Raw genomic sequence first — 23,137 nt, forward strand, 5'->3', positions numbered from 1 at the left:
AGGTCCGATTTGGGGAAAAAACGCACCGCGACGGCGGGCGCAGTTTACGCGCCCCCTTCATGAAGCGCAAGACCAAAAGGGTACGCCCCCACGGGGCTCCCTTCAATTCCCATATGGCAAGCAGAATCGCGGCTACGTACACCTTAACGACTGCGGGGACTGACCCGCGTCAAGCAGGCTCTGAAGGAAACAGAGAACTGGTCGCACACTGCAGTTCACTGGATCCACGCCCTTACTTGCTGCATAGTGCATCCCACATTATCAGGCAAGCCCTGGGCTAGCAACTGGTCCGGTTCAGGAGCCAGACCGCTAGCTTCCACCTGCCTGGGGAGGGGTGGAACACCTCCCCTTCCGCCTGGGATAGGCGATCGGCCCGTACCGGCAACGCCCATGGCGGATCTTGCGCCAGGGAGACCAGGTCCGCAAACCATGTCTGCCTGGGCCAAAACAGACTAAAACGAGCCGGAGGCGCTGTTCCCTCACCCTGTCCAACACCTGACGGATCAGGGGGTCGGGGGAAAACGCATAGCGCCCCTCCCTCGGCCACGCGTGTGCTTTTAGCGCGTCATGACCTAACGGGGGCTGTCCTCCTGGATCGAGAACCACAGTGGGCAGTGTGTCGCGCGCCGCGATGCGAGAGATCGACGCAGGCGTGACCAAACCTGGCCCATGTTCCATCACCCGAGGGTGGAGGCACCACTCCGTATAACGGGGATTGCCTCGAGACAGCAGGCCGGTCGTAACTCCGCCGTCCCGGCAGATAGACCGCTGACACTGAAAGGAGACGGGGATACACCCACAGGTGAATCCCCGCTATGGTTCAGCGCCCCCGACCGCACACCGCCCTGTTTGTTCAGGTGGGCGATCGCTGCCATATTGTCCGAGCGAATCAGCACATGGTGCCCATGTGTGAGCCGCTGGAAGTGTTACCTCCGCAGGCCGGGGGGACTGCGGAGGCAACGTTCTCTTTCGAGTCTGGTCGCACGCGGACTTGTCCGGCAGTGCGGTCCCCAAGAGAGCTCCCAACCAACAATGGGCCCACGGCGCCATTGATGGTGGGCTTGTCCTGAAGCAGAGCCCGGCGAAACGCCTTCAGCTCTAGCACGTTTATGTGGCAAAGCTCCTGAGCCTCCCACCGGCCGTTCGCCGAAAAATGCCCGCAAATCGCACCCCCTCTCCAGAGGGAGGCGTCTGTGCGAATCACCATCCTGAGCGGGACAGGGCCCCCCCGAGTACCTCTCGAGAGGTAACGGGGGTCCGCCCATATAGCCAGCGCCTGCCAGGCCTGACCTGTCAGAGGGACCCTGCGATGACGGTCCCCGGCCGAGTCCAGGCGAAGCCTGAGAACCATATTTGGACCACGAGAGCATGTGTAGCCTCCCTAGCGGGAGCACATGCAGTGCTGAGGCCATCAGGCCCAACATCACTGTGCACTGATGCACTGACACCGAGGGCACAGACCTAACGTCCTTGGCTTGCTGTCCGAACCGTGCGAGCCTGTCGCTCTGGCGAAAGGCTCGCAGGAAGTCTAGCTCGAGCCCCAGGAAGGCCGCCGCCTGCGCTGGGACGAGGCAACTCTTCTGCCAGTTCAGCAAAAACCCTAAGGTTTGCCGGTGATCGGTCACCATGGACAAGATGGTCTCTTGTGGCCAAAGGAGCGGAACCCGTCGTGAGCATATTGCTGGGCACCGGGACCTTTTGATCCGGTGCCCTGATGGGGGGGCGGGACGTGAGAGGCTACGCCCCCCCGCCGCATGGACAGTTCCGTAGAAGCTGTGCATGCTGGGGGAGAACTTCTTACGCAAGCTCCGCCTACTGACGCGCTGTTGTATCGAAGTAACCCCCCCCCCCCCTGCCGTGCGCCTTTCGCAGGCTGGGGGGACTGCAGAGTTAACGTTCTTTCTCGAGACGCACGTGGACTTGTCCGACAGTGCGGCCCCCAGGCGAGCTCCCGACCAGCAATGAGCCGTTGGTGCCATTGATGGTGGGCTGTCCTAGGAGCCTCTAGCCGAGGCCAGGCCGTAGCCATGGACCAAGGCGAGCCTTGATGCTGGGTATGAGACCCTGGGCGAGCCCCCGACCGAACTCGGGCCTTGGGCACCGAGGACGGTGGGTCTAAAGCTACAAGCCGCAGGCTGGAACTAAGCCCAGCCTTGGTGAGCCAACCGGTGGGCTTGACCTGGGCGCTGCCAACCGAGGCCAGGCCGTGGCCATGGACCAAGGTGCGCTGTGCCCCCAGCCAGGCTCCCTGCACTTGCAGGGGGCGCCCCAACAAGGGAGTGCGACCCATGGAGAGCTCCCAACCACCCCGGGCCTTGGGCACCAAGGGCGGTGGGCTTGTCCTTAGAGCTACAAGCCAAAGGCTGGCACTGAGCCCAGACCTTGGCGAGCTGTAAGCCCTGCTGGACGCGTAGCGCCAGCAAGGAGCAGTATGTCTTATTGTAGCGGAGGTAGCTCGCGCCCAATGTACTTAGCACACAGATACTAACTGCACGGGTGCACGCCAGCTATCTGCAAAATGCTATCGTTCGTGCTAAACAGTACTAAATATTGCTATCTGCACCTATGCAAGGCAAGCTAGCTTTAACACTTCTTTGAGAGCGGACCTTGGTCCGCGCTCAAGAGCTTAGCTGCGGACAAGACCGAGGGTTCAAGGCGCCTGTGCAGCGTGCTCGTGCCCAAGGCAGAACACGCACTTAACGTGCCGTTCATACTCGGCCAAGTAGTTTTACACACGGCCCATCCCCTCCCTGACCTTCCCTGCTCAGTAGCAAGAGGAAGCAGGGAGCTAACCACTAATAGCAAGCTCCCGCAGGGCGCACCCTATTAGCGGGAGTACTGCTTAAGCAAGCTAGCAAGAAGCACAGGCTAGACAGTAAGCAACCCGGAGGCTAGCGAACGTGCGCGTGCAATGGTAACGTAAGCGGCAATAGCCCATCCCGAAGGGGGGGCACCAATACCCACAACCTGTTAACCCGAGAGAACAGACGTGGAAGCCACTAGCTAAGCTAGCATAAGCACTGAGAGACAAGCGTGCGCTAACACAAGCTTGCGCACAGGCCGGTGCAGCGCGTCTCTACCCTGAGTAACACGGGGAAGCAAGCGTGACCGCAAGCAACGGCCAGCGGCCCGCGAAGCTAGTCAATCTCAGAAGAAACTCCTCAGAGGGAGTTGCAATCTAGTAGATGCTAATTGCACGAGGCAAGCAACACTTAGCAGACAAGCAAGCTGGCTAAGATGGCGTAAGTACTGAGAGAAGCGGCCCACACAAGGTGCGGGGCGAGCTCACCTAGCTAGCGAATCGCCCAGCTAAAATCTCAGACGCCAGTAAAAGCTACACTACATTTATGTAGGTACATCAATTAATTGTGCCGGCCGTAACCGGCCAGCATAGCCTCACAGCTAATACAGCACCTAGCTGTTCCCCCTCTCTCTGCTAACAGGAAAAACGGGGTTAACGTGCAAGCTAAGCCTGCACCGGTAAGAGCTGGAGTGCTACACATCGCTAGATACTGGCTGCACGGGAGCAAGCTAGCTAACTAGCTAACTGAAGAGCATGGCTACTAGCTACTACTCTCGCTTAAGGCGCGCCCTACACGGAGGTAGCTGGCGCGAAGTACTTAGCACACAGACACTAACTGCATGTGTGCACGTTAGCTATCTGCCACAATAACCGGGTGCGTTACCCTGTCTGGGGACGCAGCCAGATAGCTGGAGTGCTACAAGGTAGTCCAAGCTAGCTGCACTGAGCAAACTAGCTAACTATCTAACGCGCGCGCTCTAAAGCCGGCGTTCCTAAAGTACCTAGCAACAGAAGCAACCGCACGGATGCAGCTAGCTATCTGTGACAACTGTGCTATTTAGCCTGTTGTTCTAGTGCTAACGGTACAAGCTATTCTGCACGTATGCAAACCTAGCTAGAGTTATGAGTGCAGACCTGAGTCAGCGCTCAAGCCTAACAACGTTACCCCGCCAGGGAAACGTTTCACATTAGCTGCACGGCGGCAGCTAAACAACAGTTAACTAAGGAAGATACTCTTAGCTTTGATGACTTGTTCCGACGCCGCAGGGTGAAGGGTACAGGGTCGGGTCCCCGAAGCCTGCTTTATCCCGTCCACGCGACCCTCTTGAGGTGGGCAAATGAGACGGAACGAGCCTAGTATCTAAGCTATGTAAAAAGAGCTAACTCCTAGTTAACCGTGGAGCTTTCAGAAAACACGTCTTATCAGCGGCTGGAAGAAAGCGTAAGTGATTATCCCTGGGCTGGCAGGACGTGACGTAGTCACGTGGTTCCGTGTCAGTCCCAGGGGGTACCACGCCACCTACGGGTGGGTGGTCAGGTTTTAATGAAAAGTAATTTTGGAGCAAAATAACAGTCTTCCATAGGGCTGTGTTGCAGCGTTTAAGGCACTAGTGAGAGCTTGAGTTCGAAACGAAGTAAAACATTATTTCACTTTGAAATTGGTTTTATTTGACGAATGTCCGGTTTGGGAGTTCCTGTCTGCCCTGATCTGATCGTTCTGCTTGACAGAGTCGCTCACGGGCGCAGATGGCCGCGCAGGAAAATAGAAATCCAGGCTGAGTTGCGCGGCATGAGCGTCCGCTGAGCTGAGTGTGAGCTGCGCGCTGCGCGCAATTCGGTGTGGACTGACAGATCTGTTAACATGGTGTCCTAATGAAAACTGGCTGCGCACAAGGTCGCGCAGCTCAGCTTACGTGCAGGAGTCGCGTGCGGTGTGTTTTCACCGTGAGGAAGAACAGTAGCTCAAAACGTCAATGTTGGATGGCTAAATAAAAAGGTAATTGGAGCTCCAGTGTTTCACTTTGTACTGTTTTTTGGTTCCTGCACCTGCTTTACGTTTTTTGGATGTGCGCGACTGCCTCCAATACTTTTTGGTTTAACGTAATGCCAGCTCAGATGTTTCCCCTCAATAGTGCAATAGTGTTGTTATTAGGGCTGTCAGCGTTGCGATTAAGGGCCGACCGTAACGCGTTATTTTTTTTTAATCGTGTTAATCGCCTGCTGCTATTTTGTCCCTTCATCGCACCCGTACTTGTAGTCAAGCTGGTCGCAGCCGTTTCCTGTCTCCTGCCTGTGCAGGCATGGAGGATAAAGACAGCAATATGCTTCTAAATGGCTCGTTTTACTTTGAAAAACTCCCAAATGGCACAGTGGACAAGTCAACAGTAGTTTGCACCTTGTGTAAAACGGAATTAAAATATCACCGAAGTACATCGAGTTTGAGCTATCACCTAAAAGCTAAGCATACCGGAGCAGCTAGCGGCCAGCTAGCAGCCAACTAGCTAGCGCGAGACTCATCACTCATTCCTTCTTCAGAGTCTCGGATGCGCGGGTCCTCTAACCACTGTGAGGTCGGCTCCAATGGCTTCACGCGATATACACATTATCAATACACAGTTTCCAATACCGAGCCATTATTCACATGGAAGTGCCAAAGTTTTTAGCTCAGACACACCCTTCTTCGGCTGTGTCTCAGCCGTTTACATTTAATAAAGGTTTAAAGTTATGCATAATTAAGGCCGTGGCCCGGTTGAGTGACAGGCGGCCATACTGCCACTGGATAGTGCTTTATCGTTAGTTGTTGTCTGAGGTCTGGTCGTGTTTGTGGTGTTGCAGTCTTTTTGTCCATTTGATCCTGCAGCTGTAGCCTTGTCTCCTGCATACAAAACCAGTGTCTGACACATTTTAATCTCATCTGTTTTGGAGTCTGGTCCGTCTGGTTATGCCAGCGAGCTAATCCAGCTCACGAAGCAGAGATGCAGACCGCACTGACCGGCTGCACTCCTGTGTTAGTTAGCGATAATAACAATACGACGTCCAGTCGGATATTTTCAAAATAAAAAGTCTGCACAAGTATAAAGCACACAGAAGCCATTGAAAACGTTTTATTTTGCTATTTCCCTCCCTTTCTGTGTGTGCATGATGCGGGGGGGGGGGAGATTGACAGCACGCTGTGGCACACACACTCAGTCATAGCGTGATCAGTGTGAATCTGTTTTTGACAACTCGGAAGTCAGCGCCAGACAGAGCCCGGCTCACCCCCCCCCCCCCCAATTTCAAACACTCAACAGATCTACACGAATCACACAAATGACCTATTTTGGATTAAAAACTGTGAATTTCGCCGAAAGGTGACAAGTTTGCTGCACCCCTGCTTACCTTTGCTCAGTAGACTGCTGTCCATCTTTGAAATTCATAGGATGACCCATAGACCAGTCACTCTTCATGGACACACAGCTGGGTACAGGGGAGTCTGCTCTCTCCTGCTGGATCCTGCTAAGGATGGGGGGACAACAGAATCTAGGTTTTAAAAGGTGTCCCTCGAAAGGTGTCCCTCGAAACCCTAGTGAAAATTTCACCTATGTGATGCTTTTAAATGTCTATTTTATCCTCTTCTTTTATTCTCTTATTTTCTTGTGTCGACCATCTTATGTGAAGCACTTTGAATTGCCTCTATCTGATTTTATGCAAACCCAATGCTGTGGCATGTACGGGCAACAGAAGACGCAAGGTACCAGTAGAGGGTATGCTTGGCGTCCAAACTACAGTATAAAGACAAAGCTGTTGTGAAATGTCTATTTTATCTTCTTTTTTTATTTTCTTATGTCATCCTCATCATCATTTTATGTGAAGCACTTTGAACTGCATCTGTGTATGAAATGTGCTATACAAATAAACTTGACTTGACTTGACTATGTCTGTTCAGTAGAATCAAATAATAAACTTGTCTGTTTTCAGTTCTTACCTTTGCTCAGTAGGCTGCTGTCCATCTTTGAACACAGGAGGATGATGCATAGACCAGTCACTCTTCATGGACACACAGCTGGGTACAGGGGAGTCTGCTCTCTTCTGCTGGATCCTGCTAACGATTGATAAAACAGGGTGGTGGCAGTGAAACTGTTAGAGAAGCAGGCTTTTGACCAGTAGGTTGCCGGTTTGAATCCCTGTAACAACTTTGAAAGTCAGGGTGAATATGTAACTCTTTCTCCACCCTGTGAAACTACCAACAACTAGACCTTGAGCAAAGATCTCAACCCCCAGACTGTTCTGGTAGCTGCTCAGTCACCAACAGCAGAAGGCTGTTGTTGTACTGAGCAGCTCTGGTATGAATATATGTAACTATGGATGTGAGGCAGAGCAATGCTGCAAAAGAAAATATGTTCAGCAAAACCCTTCTGGAATCTGGATAGTTAATTGTAATAAAAGAAGAAACTAAATCAACAGAGTATCATGACTTCTTTCCTCTGTTCAGTAGAATCAAATAAACTCATCTGCTTTCCATTCTTACCTTTGCTCAGTAGACTGCTGTCCATGTTTGAAGTGAAGAGGAGGATCCATAGACCAGTCACTCTTCATGGACACACAGCTGGGTACAGGGGAGTCTGCTCTCTCCTGCTGGACTGGCCTTCAACACAACAGAGACAGACAGAGCTTTGACTCTGGATAATGAAGGGTGAATGATGTCACTGCTGAGCTGTAATGATATCACTGCTGAGCTGTAATGATGTCACTGCTGAGATGTAATGATGTCACTGCAATGATGTCACTGCTAAGCTGTAATGATGTCACTGTTGAGATGTAATGTCAGTGCTGAGCTGTAATGATGTCACTGCTAAGCTGTAATAATGTCACTGCTGAGCTGTAATGATGTCACTGTTGAGATGTAATGATGTCACTGCTGAGCTGTAATGATGTCACTGCTGCTGAGCTGTAATGATGTCACTGCTGAACTGTAATGTCACTGCTGAGCTGTAATGATGTCACTGCTGAACTGTAATGTCACTGCTGAGCTGTAATGATGTCACTGCTGTGCTGTAATGATGTCACTGCTGAGCTGTAATGATGTCACTGCTGAGCTGTAATGATGTCAGTGCTGAGCTGTAATGATGTCACTGCTGAGCTGTAATGATGTCACTGCTAAGCTGTAATAATGTCACTGCTGAGCTGTAATGATGTCACTGCTGTGCTGTAATGATGTCACTGCTGAGCTGTAATGATGTCACTGCTGAGCTGTGAGATAGAGAACAGTTATCTCATCTTACCTCTTAGCTTTGGTCCGGCTGTCATGTTCCTCAGACAGAGAGAGCCCCTCCTCTCTCTCCTCACACTGACTCATAGTGGAGCCAACAACACCTTCACACAAACACACCAACATGCTGTTAGCTGCACTCAGTCATTACTACAAGCTGTTATTACAGGATACATTTACAAAAACATACACAGCTAACTTCAACTAGCTAATTTCATTGGTAAAATAGCTGTTGAATTCTAGGGATGCACCGATATGAAAATTTTGGCCGATGCCGATAACCGATATTAACATTGCTGTTATGGCCGATAACCGATATTTACCAATGTCGATATGATCTGTATAAAACCACATTTTTATGATCATCACATTTTGTACATACTGAAAAACACATGTTAACACTGAATTTGAAAAAGTTATGCATTTCTTTATTTGCAAAGCCTTTGGAAAAGCCCATAAATCATAGATTTACTGCATTATTTCATATCAATGTGAAGAATTTGGCTGATAATGATAACCGATATTAACATTGCAACATCTGACCGATACCGATATGACCGATGTGTTAAAAAATGACCAACATCGGCCGATACCGATATGATTGCCGATATATCGTGCATCCCTATTGAATTCAACATATTGCTATAATCAGAGCGAAATATAAACAATATAAACACATATTGCATAATTGCACCTCAAATTAGGTCAACAAACACTTTGATGATGTCAACTCAGACAAACTAGAGATCTGAAATGATACCCGAATTTCTGACATGTAATTCCGACCTCGACAAGCGTTCAAATCATTTTTTACAGGTCAGAGCTAATTTTTCCAGTGTTCCAAGTTGTCTTGAATGCGGTATTAGACTCGGGGGATTGGCAGCCATCTTGGATTTTAGGTCAAATCTGACTTCCCTCCACATCTGAAAATAAACCTTATGGCTATTCACTCACTATGTGAGAAATGTCATGCTTTTCTCACAAAGTGCACAACTGTTATGAGCACATTTGAACATTAGACCCATGGGATCAGCGGCCATCTTGGATTTGAGGTCAAATCTTACTTCCCTTCCCTCCACATCTGAAAATAAGCATGATGGTATTCAATAACTATGTGAGAAATGTCATGCTTCTCTAAAAAAAACAGTGCAAAATTATTGTGGTTATCCACTGTACTATTTTTATTTACCTTCAACTACCAACCAACTCTTTTTTGTGGCAATTTCATCTCCATATTTGCAACAGTCAAATGTTTAGCCGAACATCGATTGCATCTCAGCCTGTCCTGGAGGAGGGTCCCCAGTTGGGGTCTATGTTTGGCCTCTAAGCTGCATCGGCCCTCACAAGGTTCCTCCTCTCCTTTAAGGTGAGGCAATCCAGGGGCTATAAATTCACAGGTGGAAAGGTTAGGCTGCAGATTAGCCGTGATCGTATAGTGTTCAGGCTAAGATTAGACTAGATTAGACTAGGTCAGGACAGGGCAGACTAGGCGGTAGATTAGTTAGATTTCTTCTGTGCTAGTTAGTTCTGGTTAAGGTTAGACTAGTCAGAATGTCTACAGCTGACTGATTGAGTAGCAGCTGTGCCAAAGGGCGATAATCCAGTACTATCGTTTGTCGTCTATTCAGTGGCATCATAACGCCAGGTGATTATAATATATGATAATACGATAATTGGAGTACCAAATATTAATTTTGCTTAATATATGACCCATATTGTGATATACATTATGTTTCTAAACTGACCCCTGTGACTATTCGTGATACTGATTTCAACCATATCACCCAGCCCCAGACAGTATACCCTGTCTATAATATACCCTGTCTATTCTGCTCTCTCACAGCTGTATTTATCTATGTGTTTGCCAGTGTAGGAATTTAGCCAGGGGCCACACACACACACACACACACACACACACACACACAGATGCGCACGCACGCACGCACACGCACACACACGCACACGCACACACACACACACACACACACACACACACACACACACACACACACAGGGCAAAAATGCCCCCAAGAAATCTCAGATTAATTCCCCTAAAAAACATGATCATGAGGCAAAAATTGCCCCCAATATTTTGATAATTGTATTTTCATTCAATAGATTTAAATCCCATCTGTATCACACACTCAGCACCTGCAAGCTGGATGCCAGAAGACAACGATGAAGAACACACACAAACAGCGCTGTTGTTCACTACACTTTAGCAACTTTATGCACTAATTACTATTTTTAAAGTGCCCCCAAAATGTTGTTAAAGCCCCCAATTTTTAGACCGTGAGGGCAAAAGTTGCCCCCAATATATTTCTTTAGAGAGTGAGAAGACAGACGCTGCTTATTCTCCTCTGTCAGTTCTGGGTGTGTTCATGTGATATGAGGGTGTGGCCTCATAACTTCGTGTCTAGTCTAGTCTGACATCATAATGGTCTACCTGAAAGAGTACTACTGTCTGTCCACTAGATGGAGACATTAACCACATCATCTACAGTGAAGTAAACTGCAGAGCAGCACACAATAATGCATGGAGGAGTAATTTAGGATATATCATTATATTATATACTATATGTAGATGATTTGATAATCGCATGTCATGTTTGTCTACTGTGGGCCACCGTAGTGTTTACATGCTAAGCCTATCAGCGTGCCTCTAGCCCGGTGTGTGTCTGAGTACCGGTAGCGTGTAGCCAGTTCGATATCACATGCCAATGTATCTGCACGCAACTCTCGCTATTAAAACTAGTAATCAGTTCACAGTGTGATCCTTGACTCACACACCACACATGAAGAAGAGTTTACATGGTGTCAGAATAGGTACGAACTCATCGCCTGTGTGAGTATTTTTTCCGCCTGACAACCTGTTTCTTTTTGCCGGGGAGAGACGAGACCATAGTCAGACAACATGGCGGACGGCTTTCGCAGACCGGACCCCGTTGTTTTTGATGAAAACGTTGCAGAAAGCTGGCGAAACTTCGAGAGGGAATATGATATTTTTGTTGCAGCAGCACATTACTTACGTTTGAAAATAGACTAAAGACTTTTATGTTTACCGTCGCTTTTAACTGCTGACAGCTACTATGCAAACCCAATGAGTCCTCTAAAAGTTTTAGCTCTTTCTCCAACTGCCGCGCCTGTTGCTTATTGCACTTTTTATACTTTTTTTTTTTAAGTTTTGTTGTGATGCTTTTAAATGTCCATTTTATTTCTTAATGAAGTTGCTTAATGCACTTTTTATACTCTTTTTTTAAAGTTTTGTTGTGATGCTTTTAAATGTTCGTTTTACTCTCTTCTTTTCTTTTCCTGTCAACCATTTTATGTGAAGCACTTTGAATTGCCTCTGTGTATGAAATGTGCTATACAAATAAACTTGACTTGACTTGACTTGACATTATGACAAGCCTGCGAAGACAAAGGCTTATATACTCCTTAACCTCGCTGGACCAGAAGCAGTTGAGCGGGAGTGTTCATTTGTTTATGCAGCGGAGGTGCGTGCACCCGGGGACGGCGGAGCAGTGCTTGCCCGTGCGGAGTCCAGGGAGGACCCCGGAGTGTTTGAAGAGGAAGTTTTCGAGAGATCTGCAATCCCCAAAGCAACAGGACAATGGAAAGACACAAATTCCACTGGAGAAACCAGAAGCAAGGTGAGAGTATCCAGTCATTTTTCAGTGATCTGAAGATGAAAGCAAAAAGGTGCCACTTTGGAGATTTGACTGACGAGCTAATCTGTGACCGGATTGTGTGTGGCATTATTAGTGACTCTTTAAGAAAATCTCTGCTGAGAGATAGTGAACTAACACTTGCCAAAGCAATCTCACTTCTGTCAAATCCATGAGATGACAGAAGACACACAAGCCACCAGTGTCGATGCAGTGAGGCCATTTCAAGGCAGAAAGCACCAGTCAAAACCACAGCCATTCTCCCAGGCCATCACAAGATGCAACAACTGTGGAGGTAGTCATGCTGCTAAGCGGGAAAAGTGTCCAGCTTTCGGACAACAGTGTCATCATTGCAACAAGCTAAACCACTACAAGAGCTGCTGCAAGTCTAAACCACGCAGCCAAAGCAGTACAAACAGAAAGCCTTACAGACAGTCTGTGCATGAAGTGACAGTGGAGCAGCCCACATATGAAGATGAAACGTTTTATGTGGACGGTGTCGAGGTCGATAACTGTGTTGACTGTGTCAATTCATATGCAAATGAGAAGGACCAAGGATTCGTCACAATACATATAAATGGCAAGTCAACAGAAATGAAAGTGGACACATCAGGAGCAAAATGCAACGTTATGTCACAAGAGACGTTCAAACATGTGGCTGACGGCGAGCAACTTGTAAAGCAGAGGAAAGCTACAAACCTCGTTGCTTTATGGTGGAACCAGAATTGAAACACACCACACATGAAGAAGAGTTTACACTATATAATTCAATGACGAGTGAGAATAGATCCTTTTCACGTGGGCCATTTTGTGTGAAAAAGGCAGAATAAACACAGGTGCAAGCAAAACACTAATGAGGGTTTCCAAATTCCAATGGAAGTTTGAAACCTTCATTAGTGTTTTGCTTGCACCTGTGTTTACCCTGCCTTTTCGACACAAAATGGGCCCCGGAGAAGGGTCTATGAGAGTGCATCTAAAATCTGTCTGACGTCACAGTCTGCAATATCAAAATGGTGTCTGACTGAAGAGCGACATGTGACAAGAAGTTCTTCCATTTTACAAGAGATGATATAGCCTCAACGCATTGAGGCTAACTGACAGCAAACTCACAGTCCATCAACAGCCACTTCAGACTGAGCTTGAACCACAATCAACTAGTTTCCTAGCACGAGCGCATTGTTCTAATTGTGTTCACTGTAATGCTATGATCAAGAGTAGGATTGATTAAAAACCAACATTTTGTTGTCTATCTTTTAGAGAGAGAGAGAGAGAGAGAGAAGACAGACTGCTTATTCTCCTCTGTCAGTTCTAGGTGTGTTCATTTGATAGTCTAAATAAGCAAATAGGCTAACAGTTTTAACAGTGTTAACAGTCTCATTAAAGAGTCAAGTTAGAGTAAAAGTGTCAGTAAAGTACTGTTACAATAGCCTACCTTCAGCTGGAGAAAATAATCTGCGCCACACCGAACAAGGAAATGATGAACTCGGAGGGCGGAGAGAGAGAGAGAGAGAGAGAGAGAGAGAGAGAGAGAGACTAGCGAAAGGTTTGTGAGCGGTTTTGACAGGAAAAGGTTATGGAACACAACCACAAGCTTAGGGTCCGCCCTCTGCACATCTTGTACATCAGACACTATAGCCTTAACCTTGCTTGCAAGATGAATAACCTCGTGAGATCAAAAGAGATTGTCTCGACGTTTAGTGAAATGTGGAGCTAAACCGTCCATCTGGCAGCGTCAGGTTAACATAGCCTAGGCCAGTGGTTCTCAAATGGGGGTCCGGGGACCCCCAGGGGTCCGTGGCACTTTGCCAGGGGGTCCACGAAAGGTTTTCAGGAAAATAAAAAAAATATTTATATATTTTTTTGCAAAAGCTTCATAGTTCAACAAAAATATTTTATGCTTTAAATTTAAAATGGTTCATGGATTAAATTCTAATCTAACAAACCTATCAATTTAAAAGTCAAGCACGTTACCATGGAAACAATTAAGCTTAGCCCAAAATCACAAATCAGAATGGGGGGGTCCCCAGTATATTTTCTATCTTGTAAGGGGTCCTTCGCTGAAAAACATTTGAGAACCTCTGGCCTAGGCTACTGTACAGATATCTTCAACTCCTTTTATCCTATTTTTAAACTTTTAAACTTTTGTCACCTAGCCTATGTACATATTTGTTTGCAAGACCGAAATGTTTACATATCTCTCTATTATAACAGGCTAACATTATAGTTTATATTATTGTTATTATTGTTACTATTATAGTGTAGCGAATCGATAATTCGCCAAGGAACCGGAGACTTGAAGTTGGTACAAGGCTTTTATTCTCTGGCTTCACAATAGCTCCTAGCAGCTAGCTTCGCTGCTAGCTCTACATGCAACCACTCCAACTAGTTAGACTGACATCCGCCCCGGCCGCTGGTCACATATACACCCCTCCCCCTAGGAACACACCCACACATATCAGTTCCTAGCTACACACGGAAACACCACAATACCTGCAATTACCTGGATCGCTACATTTCCCCCACCCAACTTTAATGTCGCTCCCACGCGACACCCACAACCCACACATATCCCCCTGTACCAAAACACAACACCCCACAACATTTTTCCATCACCACATCAATTTCCCCACATAGTCTCTTATTTTTCAGCACACTTCTTTTCGCATTCCACCACCACCGTTTACATTTCTTACTTCCCAACAACAGTCTTTTCTTTTTTCCACACCCCCCATAATGTCTAGTTTCCCATTAGGCACTCCATAATGTCTAGTTTTTCATTATTTCCTTTCTTTTCCCCCATTCATTTAACACAACCCCAACATTTACATCATTTCTTTCTGACCTTTTCCCACTTCACTTCAACCACCATTTCCATCACCCCTTTTTACAGCTTCTGTCCCACCTGAAGCACATTACAGTCAACACAGCGAAGGCAGTAGTCCCGCACATCCTCCTTATGTTTGCCCCAGTAGTAAAGTTCACGAACCCAGCGGAGTGTCACTTCAGGCCCGAAATGACCCTTCCAGCCGCAGCCCCCGTGCGTCCCCCGTAGCACCAACCCCTGCAGGTAGCTGGGTACAACCCTCTGGAACCCCCTTTCCCCTTGGCCCCCTCTCTGGGGGCGCGCGCAGCAGCAGCTGGGCTCTCTCGGACTCGGCCAGAGCAGAGAGAGCACAGTCTGACATTTCCGCGGCTATCAGTCCGACTTGGAAGCACTTTCTCTCGGCCAGTCAAACGGGAGAGTCTGCTCTCTCATGCACCCGCGGGGGCGCGCGCAGCAGCAGCACACAGCAGCAGTGAGAGGCGGGGGCTTTCAACAGTCTGACATTTCAGCAAACAAATCTCGTCGCAGTTTAGCGGACATGTAAAATATAACGCTATACTACGACGTGACAACGTGACAAAGCTTCTCTAAACATATCGGCTAATATAATATCGTCACTGTGTACAAGCAACGCCAACTTTTCAGGAAATCAAGTCAGCAGAGCAGAGCGACTGGCTCTGTCTGTGTGTGTGTGCTCCTCGGGGGGATTTGCATTGGAACAGTCTGTGAGGAGGAGAAGAGCTCTGCCCTGCATTGCCTGCGCCCTGAGAGGAAAAATCAGAGGTGCTGCAACTTTTAACAAGAATCACGAAAAGCCCCAAAACGCAAATTAAAAACGGATTTCATTGCGCGGTTTATCTCTAGTTAGACGAGGGAATTACGTGGAGAAATCTCGCATTGTGTTACCCCAGAGCGAGAGGTTTGTCCTCACTGTGCTGTGTGCTGCGAGCAGCGAGGCTCTTTTAACGTAAGTTTAGACAAGCCACGCACACACACATGGGACAAAATGGGACAAAAATAATTAAATTTCTAGTTCGCCTTGATATCACTTTCAACCATTTTGTGCAACACTCTTTCCATACAGACCACCAGCGTTGGCTAGTTGTTGATATTTATAAAAGATATTGCCCCTCAAATAAATTATTTTTGAGGCGGTAGGCAAACTGTAATGGCGTCCATTTCCGAAAAAAAATCTTGACTTGAACACAGCCAAAGAGTTTAGTATAGACAAGAGCATATGTCATTTCTTGGTTTTTTCCATAGGTATTTTCAAATCACTGTTCTGATACATATCTGGGGGGTTAGTCCCCCTTTAACCTCGCTGGACCAGAAGCAGTTGAGCGGGAGTGTTCATTTGTTTATGCAGCGGAGGTGCGTGCACCCGGGGACGGCGGAGCAGTGCTTGCCCGTGCGGAGTCCAGGGAGGACCCCGGAGTGTTTGAAGAGGAAGTTTCGAGAGATCTGCAATCCCCAAAGCAACAGGACAATGGAAAGACACAAATTCCACTGGAGAAACCAGAAGCAAGGTGAGAGTATCCAGTCATTTTTCAGTGATCTGAAGATGAAAGCAAAAAGGTGCCACTTTGGAGATTTGACTGACGAGCTAATCTGTGACCGGATTGTGTGTGGCATTATTAGTGACTCTTTAAGAAAATCTCTGCTGAGAGATAGTGAACTAACACTTGCCAAAGCAATCTCACTCTGTCGAATCCATGAGATGACAGAAGAAAATAGCAAGACGCTAGCCACACAAGCCACCAGTGTCGATGCAGTGAGGCCATTTCAAGGCAGAAAGCACCAGTCAAAACCACAGCCATTCTCCCAGGCCATCACAAGATGCAACAACTGTGGAGGTAGTCATGCTGCTAAGCGGGAAAAGTGTCCAGCTTTCGGACAACAGTGTCATCATTGCAACAAGCTAAACCACTACAAGAGCTGCTGCAAGTCTAAACCACGCAGCCAAAGCAGTACAAACAGAAAGCCTTACAGACAGTCTGTGCATGAAGTGACAGTGGAGCAGCCCACATATGAAGATGAAACGTTTTATGTGGACGGTGTCGAGGTCGATAACTGTGTTGACTGTGTCAATTCATATGCAAATGAGAAGGACGAAGGATTCGTCACAATACACATAAATGGCAGGTCAAGCTTTTCCGGTTGGGCATGCGGTAGGAGCAGGCAGGAGATTTGTAGCTCTCCCACACACTCGTTAAAACCCTGTTAACACATTGAGTGCCAAGGACGTCTGTGCACGTCCTAAAAAAAAGTAACGAGGAGTGCCAAGGACGTCTGTGGACGTCCTAAAATCATAATTCATATTATTCCATAATTCTGCTGTTTAAGGTCGTACCTAGCCAGTGAGCATGAATCCCTTCAAGGGATCACACGGCGCCACCTTAAACATCGTCACGGAAGCTGCGCCACCCACCTCAGATCCTTTACTTTGTGCAGGAGAAAGCGGAGAAAGCCGTGATCAAAGAGGAAACCGATGCATGCTTCAGCCAGAGCCGTATATATTGCTCTGTCTGCAGCGGAGAGTGGGCTCGGCTGCATCCGCGCTCACAACTGAGCTCTTATGCTTCTATCTATCTCCACACGATTTCCTGCCAGAAAGCCAGCATCCGAAGCCGAACGGCCAAGCCTTTTCGTTCAGTCGCGTTTGCCAGCGCGCATCATTTCCTTGATGCGCGCTGGGATCCGTCCGGGGCAAAAACGGAGTCGAGAAAACAAACTCTGTGCGTGTGGGAGGAGCCCGCAGCTCAGAGGTGGAGAGGGGGGGGGGGGGGGGGAGGGGGGGGGGGTGCAGGCTGCACAGAAACCACACCACACCACCACATCAGAAAACACCAGCCAGAGTCAGTGAATGTGCTCGAAATTAGAGTGCAAAAGGTATTCATAAAAGTGACTATATCTTGGAAAGTAAAAAAAAACGACAGAAAACCCTTGAAAGTGCACTTTTTTCAGAGGGTGTCATTTCATAATGGAACTGTCTAGAAACAAAATTTCTTCTTTGGAAGAAGCAGGAGTGTTCAATGTTTCATTAACACATTCAGTGCCAGCGACGCCATATGGCGTCATTAGAAATTTACCGTAGAGTGCCAGCGACGCCAAATGGCGTCAATAACTCGAATTTTTTTTTTTGACGGGGGGGTGTCGATCTATGCCTCTTACATCGCCTCTTACAATATCAGAGGTATTGAATGTGTCTAACCTATTTTACAGAACCCTTAGGTGGCGACAGCGCTCTCCAGATGAGAGAACGTGGAGTGAAACACACAGAAGAAGTCATTGGGGGGAAGGAAATCGCATCGCATCCGTCCGTATGCAGCGGCTTCATTGAAGCAACGTTTAGCTGTGCCCCTGCAGCCAATCTGCTATCACAATTGAGCACCTCGGTGTCCGCTGCAACAGCCTCCGTGTCCGCTGCAACACCCATTTGCATGATCAGCCGTGGATTTGTTATTATTCTCAACTTGAAGCATGGGAGCTGGTACACGCGGCTGTAAAAAAGCAGGATCTAGCGGACTTTTTCAGTGCTGAGCACAGGCAGAGAAAACAGCAGAGCAGAGAGACACTCCTCCCACAACGGGGGGGGGGGGGAGGAGGAGGGGGGGAGGTGGGCACGCAGAGCCAAGTACACAACACAGACCCAGACAGCAGGACAGGGTTGGCAAATGCAAGCCAGAATATCCGATGCCCACCAGCAGCAAAAGATCAGCAAGAAGCTGCAACCAGCAGCGCATGCAGGCGCCAGCGCTGCTGGTTTCAGCTAAAAATATTATTCTTCCAAACAAAATTCCCTTGCCTTCACTGTTTTATTGAAGGAAATTATTTTTGAGGTGTGACTACATCAGAAAATTAGCTTCAGAGTCAGTGATGTGCTTGAAATGTTTAATTTCACAAAAGGCTCATTATCTCAGCTCGTAGAAAAAAAGCTCTGTTTTTCGTTCAATCAAGCTATCTTCTCCGGCTCATAACTAAAGAACGGAAAATGGGATCAATAAACTTTTTTTTGCAGGTGATAGAAGAGAGTCTCATCGTTATTTGTGCGTGTTCAGTGTTTACATAGTAATTATTAAAGAAATTATATGACTGTTTTAAAATGCATTGCGGCCTATGTGGCACAGCAAGCAACCTTTTGCCCAAGGGCCGTGGCACTGAAAGTGTTAAAGTCCAGCCCCGTCAATATAGCCATAATAGAAAAAATTCTATAGCTGTTTTCAACTGAATGGAAGTGAATCTGGCACAGGCTGCAGACAATTTTACTGAAGCGCTGTGGCACTCGATGTGTTAAAAACCTCATAAATTGACTATTTACGAAACTTTTCTTATTCTTGTGAGCCAAAGTACATTTTTACGGCCACAGATATAGTGGAGACATGCCGAATGACAAAGCGCCACGGAGAAATCCTAAAGATTCCTGGATCACAGCTAAATCAGCTGCTACACCTGAGCTAACCACACCGGCTGAAGAAGCTGAGGCTAATCGTCCGACACTACCAGATGACTTGCAAAACCTCCGCTCTCTTCTATTAGCGGATCTTACGGTATCGGTAACCTCTCTTCTTAAAAATGCTTTACAACCAGTGACTGACTCTCTGGACTCTATCAAAGAGACAATTGATTCTCACGCTAATACAATCAAATCAATTGAAACTAGCCTATCCACCCAAAGCGACAAAGTTACGGAGCTAGAATCTGTCTGCCGTGAGCTACTCTTGAAAAATGACACACTGACTGCTAAGCTGGAACCTAGAAAACCGCTCGCGGAGATCGAACCTAAGGGTGGTTGGGATACCAGAGAAGCTGGAGGGATCTGACCCAGTCCAGTTCATGTCTTCGTTTTTCCAGGAGGTTTTCGGGATGGTGGCGTTCCCCAGCTCCCCCACCTTGGATCGAGCGCATAGGCTGGGAAGAGCAATGGCCGACGGAGGGAAGCACTCGTTCAAACCCAGAGTATTTATCGTCTGCTTCCACCGGTACGGTGATAAACAACGTGTGCTGGCAAGGCGCCGAGAAGAACTGGCTTTCCGGGGACACCGGGTCAACATCTACCCCGACCTCAGCGCGAGCCTGGCTCGGCAGCGCGCTGCTTTCAACAGTGTAAAATCGGCCCTCTACAAGAAAGACATTCGCTTTGGCCTTCTTCGCCCTGCTCGACTCCGTGTGGAGTTCAATGGTGAAACGCTTTTCTTCCACAATCCTGAAGAGGCCCAGGCGTTTTACAACCAACACTTTAATGATTGAGGTGAGGCTGTTCCTGTATCCAGTGTGCGTTAAAACTTTCTTTTGGGACAATTATGTGACATTTCAAGTAGGTAACTGACTTTTTGAACACTTTTTCCACAACAAGCTGCTTTTTCACGGGGACGTTTCATTTCCTTGCAAGAACACTGTAAAAAAAAAAAGGAAAAAAAAAAAAAAAAGTATGTAATGATTGACGCTGGACTCAACCTCCTTATAACCTCTCCTTATTTTTTTTTTCATATAAACTGCTGTGTTTAGGTGATGCCCATTTTCCTATATTAATAGATTAACACTGAACCTTAATAACTGAAGCTCACCTAACAGCTGTGATAAGTTACATTAGTCAAGCTGATTTGATATAGCCTATGTATATGTGTGTATGTATATATGTGTATGTATGTGTATGTACATATGTATGTATGTATATATATATATATGTATATGTATTTTTTTTTAAGCAAGCTGCTCTGTGTTGAAGAAGTCCCCCCCCCCCTTTTTATTTTCCTCACTGAACTAATACTATTAGTAAAAATGAATACAACTTGAATGTCACTCTGAACCCTGGTTATTCGAATGGATGCAAACTCACAGAGTTGAGAGGTTTTTCTTTCTCCCCTTTTTCTTAGTGGTTTGAGCTACAATCTGAGTTAGGTATGTAAGATGTATGCATCGGAGGCCATATGTTTTTGTTCGCCTGTGGGTTTCTTTGTTTGGGAAAGGAATCCTAGGATGGGTGGGAGGTGGGTTGTTTTTTCTTTTTCTGTTTTTTTTTCTGTTTTTTATTTTATTTTGATTGTCAATGTATCAAGTTTTTGGAGATCCAACCAAGAGACACTCTTTAGATATCTACTTTATATGAATATAAAACCTAAGCAAACATCATGGCTAAGGTAGTAAAATTTACCTCATTTAATGTTAATGGGCTGAATGGACCAGTTAAAAGAAAAAGAGTATTTGAGTACTTGAAAAGATTAAAAACTGACATAGCATTCATACAAGAAAGCCACCTTACCAAACCTGAACATCAAAAGCTAAAAAGGGATTGGGTAGGACAAGTGTATGCATCTTCATTCAATTCCAAATCAAGGGGAACGGCTATACTATTACATAAAAACCTACCATTTTTTGTGGAAAAAACTATCATGGATCCAACAGGGCGATATGTACTGATCCAAGGCAATATGTACTCTGAAAATTTGACATTTCTGAACTTGTATGCACCAAATTATGATGACAAATCCTTCATCCAAGAAATATTTTTTAGAGTGTCTGAATGCAGTGGGAATATATTGATAGGAGGAGATTTTAATTTTTGCCTTGATCCAGTTCTTATCAGGTCCTCAGCTACTATTTTGACAAGGACTAAAGCAGCCACATCCACCCTGGCCTTTATGAATGATCTGAACCTTAGTGACACCTGGAGACATTTTTATCCCACAGTCAGAGACTACTCTTTCTATTCATGTCCACATAACTCACATACCAGGATAGACTATTTTCTTGCATCTAACCAATTAATTCATAGAATTTTAGAAACTGAATATTTACCTAGGATCCTTTCAGATCATTCCCCACTTACACTTTCCTTGTCAATACCTGAGAAAGTACAAGGACCATACAGATGGCGGCTGAACCCAACTTTGTTGAAAAAGCCTGATTTTTGCCGTTTCCTAAGAGACCAAATTAAATTATTTTGTGAAACAAATTGTGCCTCTTCTCCCAACAGTTTTGTATTGTGGGATACAATGAAAGCCTATTTAAGAGGCCAAATAATTTCCTACACCATTGGTTTAAAGAAAAAACATATGGCTGAAATTATCAAGTTGGAGAAAGAAATTTTGTATTTGGAAAAAGAACATCAAAAGTCACTCTCTAAAGAGACATACCAAAAATTAGTGAACCGAAAGCTTAAATATAACTTATTAAATACTTATGGAATAGAAAAAAATATTCTCAGAACCAAACAAAGATATTACGAGTTGGGGGGAAAAGGCACACAAAGTCTTAGCTTGGCAGTTGAAGTCTGAGGAGAAGTCGAGAGCTATTAACTCATTCACCGCCAATGACGTCTTTGACGTGTTATCAGAAATAGCCCTCCCCGCCAATGACGTGTTTGACGTGTTTTTGTTTTTATTACTGCAGGGCGTAGTTTAAACACTTCCCCAGCCTGTCACATGGTATCAGGTCCCTATCATCTAAGACAACACGTGAACAAACACATACCGCAGCTGTTGTTTTGAAATTGAGCAGGAGGAAAAGCAGAAAACTGGTAACGCTTCCTTGTGCAGACAGGAGAAACGCCATTGAAACGCGCCTCGGCGCGCTGCACGAGCTGGAGTCGCCTTCCTCTGTGCCAGCCGGGAGAAAGTAATCAAGAGATGTGTTTGATCATCGGAGGAATGAGGAAATGATCGATCAGTTTGCGAGGGCGGTGAGGACGTGTTGAATAGCCGAGGGGAAAACGGGAACGATCAGATAGCAGGGGATATGACAGGGAGACATGGACGAGGAAGGGTGCAAAATAAACACACAACAGCAAGGCACAAGGCAGAAGCGGGAGTCAGAGCAGCCCGCTGTCCTTTCTCAAGAGCTATTCAGTTGGTTCATGTAATCGCTGGGCTGCGTGCCCTCCAGTGTTGCTCCTGGCCAATCCCAGCGCCACAGGGCATGGTTATTGCTTATCATATGTGGGGTTAGAAATCTAAAAGGGGGATCGTGTGTGTGTGTGTGTGTGTGTGTGTGTGTGTGTGTGTGTGTGTGTGTCTGTCTGTCTGTCTGTCTGTCTGTCTGTCTGTCTGTCTGTCTGTCTGTCGGTGTGTCTGTCTGTCTGTCTGTCTGTCTGTCTGTCTGTCTGTCTGTCTGCACACTCACTCACACCGAGTAAACTGTATTGTTGAATGTAAAAAAAAAGCACTTCATGTGTATATATATATATATATATATTTTTTTTTTGTCATTTGTGTCCTAACGAATAATATTTACATGTCTGATGTCAATACAGTTCAAAATAAAATAATTGAGAGCGAGTTCTGCATGAGATTGTGTGCATAAATACATAAATGCCATTTTCTGCAATTTCTTTTCTCAGAGAGACATTTTGGGGGAAAACAGGGTGTATATAAATGGCTATAAGTAGAGTACAGAACATGCTAAAAGCTCACTTTTTTTTCCCTGGTGAACCCAGAGACGTACATCTTCATTTTGAGGTATTGCAAATCACTCTGGTGCTAATAGATCATTTACTGTCGGTCTTGAAAGATGACCAACAATTATGAAAATCTTTGGCCTGTGCTAAATATTGGCAGTCCTAAACTGGCGGTGAATGAGTTAACTCTATAGAAACTGAA

The sequence above is a fragment of the Poromitra crassiceps genome (genome assembly GCF_964638095.1).
Source record: "Poromitra crassiceps genome assembly, contig: HAP1_SCAFFOLD_224, whole genome shotgun sequence".
NCBI classification, from domain to species: Eukaryota; Metazoa; Chordata; class Actinopteri; order Beryciformes; family Melamphaidae; genus Poromitra; species Poromitra crassiceps.